The sequence below is a fragment of the Mustela nivalis genome (assembly GCF_964662115.1).
Source record: "Mustela nivalis genome assembly, chromosome: 11".
Classification (NCBI taxonomy): Eukaryota; Metazoa; Chordata; class Mammalia; order Carnivora; family Mustelidae; genus Mustela; species Mustela nivalis.
In genome coordinates this window covers 109696487-109711091 of record NC_139030.1, presented here as the reverse complement: position 1 = coordinate 109711091, position 14605 = coordinate 109696487, and the positions used below count along the sequence as shown (strand labels likewise).

The 14605-nt window shown below is 43.1% G+C and overlaps 1 long non-coding RNA gene across 1 annotated transcript; it reads left to right on the top strand.

Annotated features, from left to right (window-relative positions):
* The first annotated feature begins 860 nt into the window (after positions 1–860).
* LOC309843880 lies at positions 861–8436 on the top strand. The gene is made up of 3 exons (XR_014300394.1): positions 861–1002; positions 1460–1739; positions 8339–8436. It is a non-coding gene; the product is annotated as an uncharacterized lncRNA (long non-coding RNA).
* The last annotated feature ends 6169 nt before the right edge of the window (positions 8437–14605 follow it).

Sequence of the window (14605 nt, the reverse complement as noted above, 5' to 3'; positions counted from 1 at the left end):
TCTTACCCCCGTATTAGAGATTGTCACAGCCTTCCGCGCCAGGAACATCCAGGAGGTGGTTTTGGTACAGGCTGTGATGGCTCCTGGGGAGCACCTGGGCTGTATTCCTGGTTAGCTCCTTTTACATCCCGAGTCCTGACATCAGAACTGATTTCTGTCAGCTCTAATATGCCTGAAAAAATTTCTTTCAAGGCAGTTTCCTTTCCTAACACATCCCAGGGGAATTTCCCCTAGGGGGTGTGAGGCAACATTAGATTGCGACTGTGATAAGATATTCCCACGTTGGAAGAGTTTCGTATGACAAGCAGCACATTACATCTGTTGTTTTCCTTATATAGGGTATATTTCACACTGCATGATCCTGGAACACAACCCAGGACTCTGTCTTCACTCCCCTGCAGTCTTGTACTTCCTCCTCCTCAATGACAGCAGATCCTGAAACACTCAGTGACATATGGTAGCCTATCTGGGAAGTGTGCTGAACGGAGTGCATTTGCTTTCTGACTCTGGAGTATTGTGTTTCATTTCGGGCATCCTATTTTTTAAAGGGGTAGTGACACTGGAACCCAGCCACCAGAAATATTTTTTGCAACAAGGTGGGAGAAAAAAAAAAAAATAATTCCATTCATGGGTACCTAACCAGTAACTACACAGAAGAGGGTTCGGAGAATGCTGACGTCAGCCAAGCGCTCTGAGGAGCCGTTGAAACACCTGGAGGGGTTGAGCCTGGACGGAGCAACTGTTTATTTATTTGTTTGGCCGGTGGTGGCAGGGGGAGTGGCCATGGTTCCGATGCTCGAAAAGCAAGTCATTTTTCCTTTTCCCATGCAGCTCCAGCCAGCAGAACTCGAGGGGATATGTGGGGTTCATGGGTAAATAGATTTTTGTTCTGTACAGGAAGACCATTCTGCTTCCTGGAGCGGTGCAGTGACGGACTCTATCTGTACGAGAGAAAGTTCCGAGAGCTCGTAGAGAGAATGCCCGCACGGAGTAAGGAGTCGGGTCAGACCTATGGAGATTTCTTCCAATTCCAGCATTCTGTGGTATTCGGATTTTACTTTTCCTGTTCAATTTTCATGTTGACAGAGGATGGATAAAGGCTTGAAAGGGCCTCCTGTTTTTCTTCCTGTATCTCTTAATAGGATAAAATAATCAAGCCAACTAAGCCATTCCATGGCTTTAATAAAGTTGGTTTTACATCCCTTTATTTATTTTTTTTGAGTTATTTTCTTTTTTGGAGTACATAATCTTGCATTAAGGAAAACAAATCAGCTGAGTACCATCCATACGGCCTGCACAGCCTCCGAAGGTTTTAACTGAGCTTTGGTGTCTTGCCTTTTCCCCACTCGGAGAGCTGACCTGCGGCTTTTGTCCACTCGGTGTCCACTCCGAGTTCCTCCGATTTTCCACCTCCCACTACACGGTGCTTCCCTCAATCAAACACCCTTTGCTTTTCCAGACAAAGGGGCGGGGGCTGAGCCACAGTCGGCCCGTCCGACTCTGTCCTGGGAATCTGAGTGTCAAGTACCGGGGTCCACGCACTGGGAACAGTTGGAGCTGCCTGTCTCGCCACAGTGCGCTGTGCAGGGAACGTCGCCTACACGCACATGCCGATGGCAAGTTGATCTCACAAGTCGCGTATGTTTGTTATGGAGCCATATTGCTTGATCGTTAAATGAGAAAGTCCTATCGAGATTTTGGAGTGTGACCCTGTGTGTTTCCGATGGGAAGAGAACACGGTAAATATGCAGTGAGTACGACGAAGTATTTCTGGGGGAGCGGTGTCCAGGGGCTCCTCCAACGAGAGGCCTTCGGGTGTGAGAATTCCTGCTTCCTGAAGTGCTGGAAAGTTAAGGTCAGACGCTGGCTGGCTTTCAAGTTCTGAGACAATACCAGCCGATTTCAAAGCTGGTGTTTGTGTGTGCGTGCATATGTGTGTGTACAGAACTGGGGAGGAAAGGCAGCTTCTCAAACTTTGCTTTGAAAGATGCCAAAACACTGAGCCACATATTTGTATGGGAAAGATCTGTGTGTTTGGATGAAACCTGTCTCGTTCATAAACACGAGGCGTCCCGCTCCTGCCCTGCTTCTGAACTTTTGTTCACATGAAGCAATTTCCCTCACCTCGGCTGTTGACCTTCCCTTATAGTGGAATTCACGAGTACAGTGAGTTGGCAAGACGCTGATGGAAAGAAAGGGTGTGTTGGCCTCGACTGCATTTTTCCTGAACACTCTGAAATATCAGGATGTGTGGAACATGAGTCATCACTTTCTGTTGGAAACTTTCGTGACCTTTACAGAGTCGGTCAAATTCCTCCCAAGCTGTGCTTCTTCACACCCCAGTGCCTGACAGTAAAAGGGCAAATCCGAGGGAGGTAAAAGCATATTCATATTTTTTTTTTTGCAATCTGTTACACATTATTGTTTTTGACACACTTTGCTTCACATGACAGTCCTAACGGTGGAGACGAAGGTCAGGAGTGATGAGAAACTGCCTGGCCTGCCTCGCGTGACTCTTCAAACTCAGGTGGGGTCAACCCGAGCGAGCCCCGCTGGAATGAGCAGGTAGAGAAGGGGCGGGGGGAAGCTTGCTGAGGGTTACAGGAGAGGCTCCCCAGGCAGGAAGGCCACCTTCTAAATGGTGAATCCCAGCCATTCAGCAAACTAAGGCTCGATTTGACAGACCAGAACAAAACAGCCAAGGACCATTTTGTGGAGGGCCACACAATCCCACACTCCGTCAGCCTGAGGGCAGCCTGGTGTGGCCGCTGATGTCTTTAGTGCTGATGCTGTGTGAGCAACATCATAAGCATAGTCATGCTTAAGAGCATAGGAACCTACGAGCTGGGGCACGGGGTCAGGGAGGTAGCTGGGGAAATTCACTGAAAAATTAAGTCTGAACAGAAGAACACGGCCAGGGAAGAACCCAAGTGTGTCAGCTCCCTTGCTGTACTTCTGTAGGAATGCTTCGTCTTGAAAACAAAATCACTTAGAAATGCAGAAAACTGCATGGTGAATTTTTCTTATTGAAAACGTACACCTTTAAGCCTTGTGATCATTTTTTATTTTAGCAAATTTTAATGAGAATCTTTCCAAAAGGAATTATACACTTTTTGGTTTCTTAAAAGGTTTAGTAAGAGATTCTAACATTTTCATTTTCTCTGTTTACTGACAGATGCTTTCCTGTCTCCTCTCGGGGCTGCCATTCTGCCTCTCCTAGACGTTCTCCCCGTGTCTAGCGGGCTGCTTGGGAAGGGCGATGGCTACAGACGCAGCGTGGATGGGCTTAGAGATCTTGATGCTACCCGCACTTCGGTGCATTAGTTTTAGTGAAAGGAGTTTGGTGACATGCCTTTTAGCTTCTTGGAGACCTTTAAAGATGTTCCTCCGAGGACGTTTTTGGTCCGTCTTTGTTTCTCAGTTGTGTCTTAGACATTTCAAGTTACCCTGTGAGTGAACTCAGATAAGCAAGGAGTCCTCGGACGGACTGCTCTTCAAAGGTTAGAAGAAGAATCAAATCTATCTGTCATCCAGTTGGGACTTGGAGTCAGCCGCAGAGAAGGTGGCAAAGTCATTTAAATTCAACAGCTGAATCGCGGTTCCCAGGCTGACTTTGTCGGAGTGAATGCAGAGGAGTCTTTCCGAGAGAGGATGCTGTGTCAGCATCAGGAGACGCAGCGGACGCTCCTGAAGGCGCTCCACACTGGGGGCAGGCGAAGTGTGCGGCTGGGACGCAACAGACACGAACTAGACGGAATGGGAGGAAGACTTCCATGGTGTGGCGGAGGGACGCTGTGACCATGGCCGGGAGGGAGCAGCCTGGGGTTTTTAATGGAGCCACATGTGGAACTGTGGGTGACCTGTGCTTTGGAGCTGTGTTTGTCAAGAACTCAGACGCCTTGTGAGACCTAGAGCATCTTGAAATTGGGAGAAGTGCCCCTTACCACCAACACTTTATTTTAGAATAAGGAACCTAAGCTGAAAAGAACAAGGTCTGTGCCCTAGAGTGAGCTAGGACAAGAACCCTGTGACTCCAAAGCCAGAGGTATTTTTCCTTATATGATAGTATTTTAAATGCAATTAAAAAAATTATTTATTTATCTGACAGAGAGAGAGGTAACAAGTAGGCAGAGAGGCAGGGAGAGGGGGTTCAGGGGACAGGCTCACCATGGAGGAGAGAGCCCGATACAGGGCTCGATCCCAGGACCCTGAGATCATGATCTGAGCCGAACGCAGAGGCTTAACCCATTGAGCCACCCAGGTGCCCCTGATAAATGTAAAATGTTTTAAATGTAAAATGTTATGAATGCAATCAAAACCTTTCCACTAGAAACAAACCTATTCTATTTTTTGGATATAAAAATCTTGATGTTAAGTTTAGGTGATTTTTCACATTGAAACAAAAAATGGCAATGGATCACCTAAGGTAGATGGCAAAATGATTCAGAAAAGTTGTTTTTATCTATTTTTATCTATCAGTAGATGGCAGGAGATACCATCAAATCAAGATTAAAAAGGAGAAACAAATGATAGAATTCAGTTATTGTTCCTTGTATCCCCTGGAAAAATTGGTATCCGGGGTAGTGAGTGTGCTGTTATGTTGGTACCTGGGGAGAGAGTATTTTTGAATATGGATTTGAGCTTAATTATTAGTTTCCTGATTAATCTGGCATGATTATAGTTGGTTTAAAACAATAGTCAAATGTTGGAACTCAATTTACTCTCTTTTGAAGAGACACCTGGAGAAATGATTCATCACTCATGTTGCTAAGATTAATTGGGCATTATAATTGTGTTAAGTGGATTCACACACCATGTAAGAATCCAGGAGCTTTCCCCATTTTCTTTTACCTTTTTTTCCCCCTTCAAGCAGAGATGAGAGCAAATAGAGCTAGCTAGCTTCAGCGTGGGTGAGGGGAATCCAGAATCACAACTGGCTCTATCCGAGGTTACGCAGGTAGAGACTACAGTGAAAACAGTATTAACTAAACACAAGGATGTTTTCCACATGTTTTACAAGACTCCTCTGGTCCTGCTAATGACTTTTCTATCCAAATGGAGGTCATTTTCATCAAGATTAAATTTGATTTTACTTATTCGTTTTTCTGAAGTGCAGAATTCTCTAAGAAGCAGTGGTCCCAAGTTTCCCTTATTTGAAGATTATAGGAAGGAGAAAAGCCTGTGGAATTTTCAGGAATTGAAATGTTCAGTCTTCAAGTGTTTGGCTCCCTTTTTATCCACTGGTCACCACTTCACAATGATAGGACTCTTCTCTATGATACAAGCATTTGAAGTTACTTTATTTTTTTTTAACACTTTCATCATTTGAATCTTATTTCTTGGAGAGTTTTTAATAAAAAGCTCAATCCATTTATTGATTTTTTCTCTCTTAGACAACAATTTCACTGAAAACAATCCATAGGTTAGGAAGGCAAGCCGCAGGAGCATTTCGTGGGCATCATGCCTGCCGTCAATCTTGGTTAATGCTGAGTTGGAAATCATCATGGGCACGGCCCGGACGGCGCTGGGGTGCGGCAGAGAGGAGTCAATCTTGGAAAACAGAAATGGAACTGGATTTGCTTTCAAGTCAATCCTATTATTTTTTCTTACAAATTTCTCCACTGGGAAGAAGCTTTTACTCAAAGACACATGTGTCCTCCTTTTTTAAAAAAATCCAAACTGTGACCAGGACCAAAATATCTTGTCAGAGACTATTAAAAAAAAAAAATTCCAGTCTCTGTAGTTTGTTACTTGAAATTTCCACATTTGTCAATCAATTAGTGCTACTGAAATTGACATTGTGCCTTTGCACTGTTAGAAATGCTCTTTTGGGCCAGGGTACAGTATGTAGGTATGGGAAGGTAGGTGTGGGGCATGGAGTAATCTGAACACCTTTTTTATAGTGATTTTGTAATTTATCATATGCTATAAATCTACTACCCTTTTCTAATATTCAGCAACAGCCCTTTCATACTTCAAAGTGACAATAAATTACAAGGTCACCTTATTCAGTGGTTGTCTTCTCCTTCCTTCCCTTTCAGAAGAGTCTGCCTCTCCTATTTTCTGTGTACCATTATCTACTGAGCTCAACCATTATGGATGCATGATACATCCTTATCATAGTCTCCTCTGCCTGAACCTTGTTTGTAACAAAGAGTCTTATAAATTCTTTCATATTATTAAGTTATAGATGAGTAAAGTATAGGTACTATCTTTATTAATGTATGCTCATTTTAATAGAAAACTTTTCAAACCAAGGAAATAAATTTTTAATGAGATATTTGTGAAGATCTGTGAAAAGTCTGAGATATTGCCCTACTTGCAAAGTAACATGTTAGCCTGTCAGTTTCATGGATGCTGGCAGAAGATATGAAATACTTGGGTCAGAGACAAAGGACCATTTATTACTCACAGGGGTATTATTAGCTAGATATTGGCCATGATTCTCATAGAGTGGTGGGAAGAGGGCCAGGTGACACCTACACACAGGGTGGGTTGTCTTACAAGAGGGGAATCCAGAACACCGTGAACTCAAATCTTTGAAAATGGGCATAAACATGTCTGCTGTTTGCTCTGGATGGAGACACCGCGTACTCCACAGCTGTGTATTAGGCAAACATACTAAAGAGAATAGTTAAGAATAAAGACACGCTAAAACAGGAGAGACCCATGGAGATTTGTCTCCCGGCAATAATTGTAGATAAATAAGACGACTAGAGAGATCATTTTGGAAACCTGTTTTGGCAAATTTTTAATCATGCATTTTGCTTATGCTAGGGTCTGACCTGAGTTTTCCAAATCATCCCAGAAGTCTAGTCTCCGTTACTTTAGGTATATTTTTATCAATAAATATTAAGTAAGATCTTATTTTTTCTGACAGTGAGAGTAATATTTGTGATTGTAATCTAATCACCAAGGGCAATCTCTGTTGAAATACTGACCAGGCACCTGGGTGTTTCAGTTGGTTACATGTCAGCTCAGGTCATGATTACAGGGTGCTGGGATCAAGCCCCACCTCAGCCTCCCTGCTCAGGGGACTCAGCTTGTCCCTCTTCCTCTGTCCCTTCTCCCACTTGTGTTTTTCTCAAATAAATAAGTAAAATCTTTAAAACAAATACTAGCCTTTTAAAAGCCTTAATACATATTTATTTATTTTTTTATTTTTTAAAAGACTTTATTTATTTATTTCTATTAGAGAGAGAGAGAGAGAAAGAGAGAGCACAAGCAGGGGAGAGGAAGAGGGAGAGAGGGAAGCAAGCTCCCTGCTGAGCTGGGAGCCTGACATGGGGCTCAACTCCAGGACCCGGAGATCATGACCTGAACTGAGGGCAGACGCTTGACCATCTGAGCCACATATATATATTTTTTTAATATAAAATTGAGATCATTTTATGTACAGTGGGGTATCTTGCTAGTTTGACTCATTTACATATTGAAAGCATTACTTCAAGTCATAATATGTTCCTTTAAATTATGAATTTAAAAATAATTGCATAAATTTTATCATGGATATACCAACTTCTAAAACTATTTGTCAGAAAATTTGTTACCAAGTACTCTTACATCAAATAATCTGGTTTATAAATGCCTTTTAATGCCTTTACCTAGATTCCTCTAAGAAGGATTATTGGGCTAAAATGTTTAATTTTTTTTCAAAGTCCTTGATCTCTACTGCCAAATTGCTTTCAAGAAAAGATTACATCAATTTATATACATGGTACAGTCTCTGGGATCACTTTTCTCCCTACAGAGTCCTTACAATTGAATGTTTTAGTTTTTAAAATCTAATTAGACAGCTGAAAAACATTTTTTTACATATTATTAATGTGGAGGAAATATTTTCTTTTGCCTTAATTGGTCATTTGTATTTGTTCTTTTATGAATTATTTATTCATGTTCTTTACTCATTACTCTAATAATGTTTTATTACTTTTCTTACTAAATAAAAACTTTCCCAAAACTCTATATGTAACATTTTGTATACTAGAATTTTGTCAGATATTTCCCCAATATATTATTTTTAATGCGCTAATTCTAGTTTAAGATATTTGAAAATTAAAAATGTTTTATTAAGATAGTTAACTATTGTCCGTATGTTTTGTTTCTGTTGCTTAGAAATTCTTGCTTAGTTAGTAATTAAATATTTACTCTATATTTTCTCAGATATTTTATATACTTTTAACATTTTAACATTTAATATTTTAAATGTGTATTTCTAAATACAGATGTCTCCAACTTACATGGGTTCAAGTCACGATTTTTTTACTATGGTGGCACGAAAGTCATATGCATTTAGTAGAAACCATAAATAAAATTTTGAATTTTGATCTTTTCCCAGGCTAGCGATATGTGGTAATACACTGTCTTGAGATGCTGGACAGTGGCGGTGAGCTGCTTCTCCCAGTCAGCCACGTAATCACGAGGGTCACCAATGGATACTTCTACAATCATTCTGTTTTTCACTTCCTGCACAGCGTTCAATAAATTATATGAGATATTCAACACTTTGTTATAAAAACTGGCCTGGGAAAAGATCAAAAACCAACTGGCTTTGTGTTAGCTGATTTTGCCCAACTATAGGCAAATATAGGTGTTCAGAGCACATTTAGGGTGGGGAAGGCTAAGCTTTCGTAGTCAGTAGCTTAGATGTATTTAATGTATTTTCGACTTATGATGGGTTTATTGGGATCTAACCCCATTGTAAACTGCGAAACCTGTGGAAATTTTGATATGGGATATAGGCAAAGAAGTTTCCCTCTCTAAATAACCAGTTTGCCCAATGGTGAATGAGCTATTCCTCACTTAATTATTGGTGGTGCTTTCTTGATCAGGTACTAATATTGTGTTTGAGTGTCTATAAAATCAAGTGTTTGAGATGTATCCTTCCCTCCCTTCACAAATGCATGACTGAATGACAACCATGCCTTGGGTACAGGCTGCATCTTATTGAGCTTATCTCTTAAGGACTGGTATAAAATATATGAGAAATCTTTCATTCCATCTCTTGATAAGACGTTAAATGACACAATACTCACCATAAGCCCAACATATGCTCCAAAACATCAACAAAAAATATTTTCCCAAATTTAAGAAAATATTTAAATGGTAGAGGTAAAATGTATAATAATGTTTTCACCAATCTTTCGCTTTTAATTTTTTGGGTCCTTGAGAAATGAAAACTTATGCCATGTTCTTTTAGTGTGAAGTAACCTGTTTTAATACTCAGTTCTTATTCATTTGGAGAAAATTTGCTTCTCAAGCGGCACAATGCGTGTGTGTGTGTGTGTGTGTGTGTGTGTGTGTGGTCATGGAGAGACACGGAGGAATCCTTGGGAGACAGGCAGTGGAGTTGGAGGACGGGAAGAGAAAAATAGAGTAAGATTAAAATTTTTCCCTGTTTTTTCTTTCAGAGCCAGACAATAATAGGCAAGTTCTGGTTTCATGCAAAATCGATGGGGGTGAGTTATTTTGACAGAAATTTGCCATCCTTCACTGATCATGTGGTGTTCCAGATTATAAATATTTTAAGCCAGTACATTGCTGGTAATTTATTAGGCAGTATGAAATAATAAAAACAATGTGAAAGTCTAGAGCTGAAAATGCTTGGACTGGTGGAACAGAAGGTCTGTGTAATTGTGGGATGCTTTCTTGCGTTTCACCACGATAGGTTAGTGCAAGAAAAGAACATGGTTACTAAGTAGACCTGGGCACTGTCCATCCTGGTAAAATCGTCCTCTCCATTTTCCTACATGGGTTGCATCTTTTCCATATCAGGAAAAAACCAAAACCAAACCTGGGGAACACATTTTTGTTGTTGTTGTTATAAGTCCAGCATGTCGTTTTATTTTGGTTTCCTTCAAATCTAAACAACATCTCTAAATTTCTAAATTCAGACATTGTTTATCAGTATCCAATGTAAAAATTGTATTCTTCACAGAATACAACCACACTAGGGTCCATGAAACTTGCTCTCCATGAATTTGAGTTATTGTTATTCTTTTTTCTTTTTTAAAGATTCTATTTATTTATTTGACTGACAGATCACAAGCAGGCAGAGAGGCCGGCAGAGAGAGAGGAGGAAGCAGGCTTCCTGCTGAGCAGAGAGCCCGATGTGGGGCTTGATCCCAGGACCCTGGGATCTGGACCCGAGCCGAAGGCAGAGGCTTCAACCCACTGAGCCACCCAGGCACCCCTATTGTTATTATTTTTTCATGCTAGTGGGTCCCCAGCGACTGGGGCCTACGTTGGAGGAGAGGCGCACGACTGCTCTGGAGATGCTCAGGGTAGAAGAGTGGCATGAGCTCTTCTCACAGGCGCTCAGGAGGGACCCAGGCAGATCCACACTCACCACACAGGGAGCGGCGTGGAGGCGGAGTCCAGGGAAGCCCGGATTCTAGACCCGGGTGCCCCAGTCCCATCCTGGTTGCGCCACTCGACTTGACATTTTTGCGTAAGCCACCGAGCTTCTCTCCCTTTTAGTTTTCTCATTGTAAGATAGATAATAATTCTACCCATTGTGTGTTGTTATGAGCTCTAAAGGCGCTAAACTATATAAGGCTCTTCGAGCAAGGACAGGCACAAACCAGAACGTGATGTCCATGTTTGTTAAATAAGCAAAATAAACTTCTAAGGACAGGTGTGACGGCAGGAGAGGGAGAAAGGCACACGGAGTCTCCAGGGGCTGGCTTGTCTGAGACGGAGGATCCGGGCTGGGGGAGGAGAGAAATGGGTCTTGGGAAGATTCTGTGGCTCACAAGGTTTGGGTTCCCTTCACAGAGGGAGACTAAGGCCGTGATTATTCCAGTGAAGTGCCGGATGTCCCCGTGCAGCAGGTGAGTGAGAAGAAGACAGGAGCAGCTGCGGGGCAGCAGGGGCGAGACCTGGGAAGCCCGACTCTGTTGTTCCTTGGAGCTCTCCAGTCGCTCACCTGATTTTGAGTTCCCTCAGATGTTTTTGGAAAGTGGGCGAGATACAGTTACTCATTTCGTGAAATAAAAGAGAAGCCCAAGTCATCAATAATTAAGTTAGCGTCGGGCCAGGAGATGAGAGGCAGAGCTGGACGTGGACTTAGGGAAACACTAATGTTCAGGCTCCGCACACTGCGCACGGGGCAGCGGGCACATCTTGGGGTTTGGGGCTCAAGGAAAGGGAGTTACAGATGAAGCTACTCTTGTGGTGCGTGTGTAGAGATTTTGAACAAGTGAAAACAGACTTTACTTTTAATTTCAGTTGAGATGTGTTCAGTATAACAGGCCGCAAGGGCTGGGGGTAGAAGCAGAGAGAGCGGGGAGAGGAGAGCGGTTTCAGTGCGGGCCGGCCTTGTGCTCTGCGGCCGACACCCCGAGACGCCCTGCCTGCAGTCCCTCACTAGAAGGAGTCACTGATGGAAATACTGCTTTCTTTCCTTTTCCTTTTTTTTTTTTTTTTTAAGATTTTTAATTTACTTTATTTGAGAGGAGAGAGAGATCACAAGTAGGCAGAGAGGCAGAGAGAGAGAGAGGAGGAAGCAGGCTCCCTGCTGAGCAGAGAGCCCGATGCGGGGCTCGATCCCAGGATCCTGGGATCATGACCAGAGCCGAAGGCAGAGGCTTCACCCACTGAGCCACCCAGGTGCCCCGGAAATACTGTTTTCAATGATAACTTCTGTTAACAATGAAAGTATGTTTTTAAATTAAATTTGGAAATTTCTGCCAAGCTGTTTCTTCAGAGACAAATGACTTTCTTACAATATGTCTAGTTAAATAAAATGCTAGATGTGAAAGGCTTTGCAAAACAGTAACGTGCTCTCTCGGTGTGAGGTGTTACCGTCACGTACTGTGTGCTAGAAAACACGCAGTCAGAAGAGGCTATTTTTGGGAACTGAGTAGCCCGATGTGGGCTGCGTGACAGCACCTTGACGTGGAGTCGTAAGGGACGAACCGCGACAGCCAGAGAGAGCTGATGGCGGCCTGGATGCCCGCCTCCAGGAGCACCACTGGTGTAGCCCTGCGGGGTCTTTGTTTTGTTTTCTTTCCTTGGTCCGTTCTTGCTTACTACTCTTCAGTGAGCTAAAGATACCCTGATCGACTCACCAACAAGACCAGCAAGGGGGAGATAGCTACTGTCCAGCCACGTCGGGAGGTCTGCTGCTCTGTGAGTAAACCAGGCTTCGGAGAGGCTCGGGTCTTGGCCAAGATCACTCATGTCCTGGGAGATGCGCGTGACCCACTCTTCGGCTAGACTCGTAGCTTGCCCGGCCGAGCGGCGGGGCTCTCTGGAACTCAGCAGCCTGAGTCTGGAGAATAGACGCCTCCAACGCTTCGCCTGATCGTTCATTCATGAACTTAACAAGCGCAAAGGGCCTGCGCTGACCCTGATCTGAGCCTTATACAAACGTTACTCACTAATCGTCATGGCAACCTTACCAGGTAAGGACTATTTTTATTTTCATCGGCTTATAGAAACTGAGGCATAGGCAGTTAAGTAACCCGCCCAAGGTCACCCTGCTGGAAAGCGGATTCCAGTGCAGGAAGTCTGGTTGGGGACCCACGCGTCCGACCACGATGCTATGCCTTCTCTGCTCTGTGTTACACTCCTTCCAGCTCTGGGCCCAACTTCAGACGGCCAGATCTGCGACGATCCTGCCCTCTCCTTACAGCGGGGAGCCCCGACGTCTTTGAGGTTCTAAAGGAGACCATGAGCCTTTATGGTTCAGCGGATGCTCTCTTGACCTACCTTGGAGCGTCCGTGCCTGAAGGCATCTCTTGTGATGCCACCAGTTCAATCCCAGGCTCTTAAATCCTTGTCTGTGGCTCTCAGTGCCAGACAGCGTTTCCTCCTGCATAAAATACATCCTTATTCTCATTACATCTCCCCATAAAACTTTCATCAATTTGAAAATTGTAAAATGCATTCCTTTTTTATGCAGACATTTAATCTATGGTTAAATGACAATTGAGCAATACATCCTCCTGCACACTCAAGTACCATCCCAACTCTGCAATTTGAAAATAAATTGACAATCTTAAAACTGGCATGGGTTTTAAGGAAATAAAACATTCTCAGCCACAGACTTTAGAGGATGTTTGTATGCAAAACCAACTACAGGATGCACTGTGGCTTGGTCAACAGATTCTGCTTAAGAGGGCTTCAGACAGAAATACCAGCTTTGCAAATCTGATCTGAATTTATCTGGGGGCCGAGTGCTGTACTCCCTTCTGCGCCTGGACGAAGCCAGCACTTCCAACCTCTCTGCCTCTCAACCTCTCACTTTCAGAAACAGCGAAGTTTAAAATATAAAGGTGTTGTTTTCGCTTCACACCCACGTGTCAGAGCAGGATATTCTGACTTCTCTTGATGGGCTCCAGGTGATATTAAGTGGAATACAGGAAATTATAAAAATCAACCTGTCTTCAAAGGCTTTGTTTGAAATTACAAGATCTGAACCAAAATGCAAAATAAAATTACTTTTATTCTAAACTCCCTTCCATGATTTTTCATAGCTCTCCCTCTACCAAGGAACAAGCAAAATAACTTTTTTTTTTTTTTTTTGGCCTCTAGGAAGGGGGTGTGCCTTTAATATTTTCCAAAGAAACACTGTCTTTCTTAAACAAGCAGATACTTGCTTACTGGGTTTCTAAAGGATTTAGTTACTAACTTTCTCAAAAATTAAGAAAGAAAATTTCTGCACCTCAACTCATCAGCATAGTGACTTGCATGTTAATAAATTGCAGAGCATGAATTGTAAAGAATCCAGCTCTCACTGGGAACAGTAATACATGACCAACCATAATTGTGAAAAAGTCAAGATATTCAAACGTCGTCACCAGAGAACTCGCAAGCACCAGGAGAGCAAGGGTCCTGATCCAAACCCAAGTCTAGTAGAAACTGGCGTGTTCCATAAAGCAAAACAAAGTACAGAGTAATCAAGACTATAAGTCTGGAGACACGCTTTCCTGTCTCGCTACACGAAATGTGCTTGGCAGACCCGCAGACGTGGACCTGGGGGTGACTGAGTAATGCAGAATTTAGGCCACACCCCGGACTCTCCGAATTGGAATCTAATTTTTAACAAGCTTCAGGTGATTCACACGTATGTGAAAACTTGAAAACCATATAAAGTGTTTTTTGAGACTGGAGTTATATGAATAATTGCCATTAAAAAACAAACAAACAAACAAAACAACAACGATGCCACGTAGCAGGAGAGGATGCTCAGCCTTACTTCGTGATGGGGCTGTCATTTCCTAGCAGGAGAAATCTGCATATTCCACTGTTCTGGAAAGCTAATGACAGGCTCCGACTATTGTTCCTCGAGGAGCAGAAGCCGTCATGGGGGAAGACGTGTGGTTCATCATTTCAGCAACAACAGAAGAGGCTTGACCTGCCTTGTTATTTCTGACACATCACCTTGCGCTTCTCGTCACATTATGCGGGTGGATTCTCTCCCATCCTTTTTTATTTTTGGGTCAGAGAGGGAGACTGACCCGGAGGTTGCTGCAGGCACTTGGAAATATGGTTTTTCCTGTCTGTTCCGTTCCATCCGAGGCTGAGCTGTCGCCGCTCTTACCTGGGTGATTTTAAGAGCTTATCCGTTGTGAGACTGTGGAGAGAACTGGAACCATCC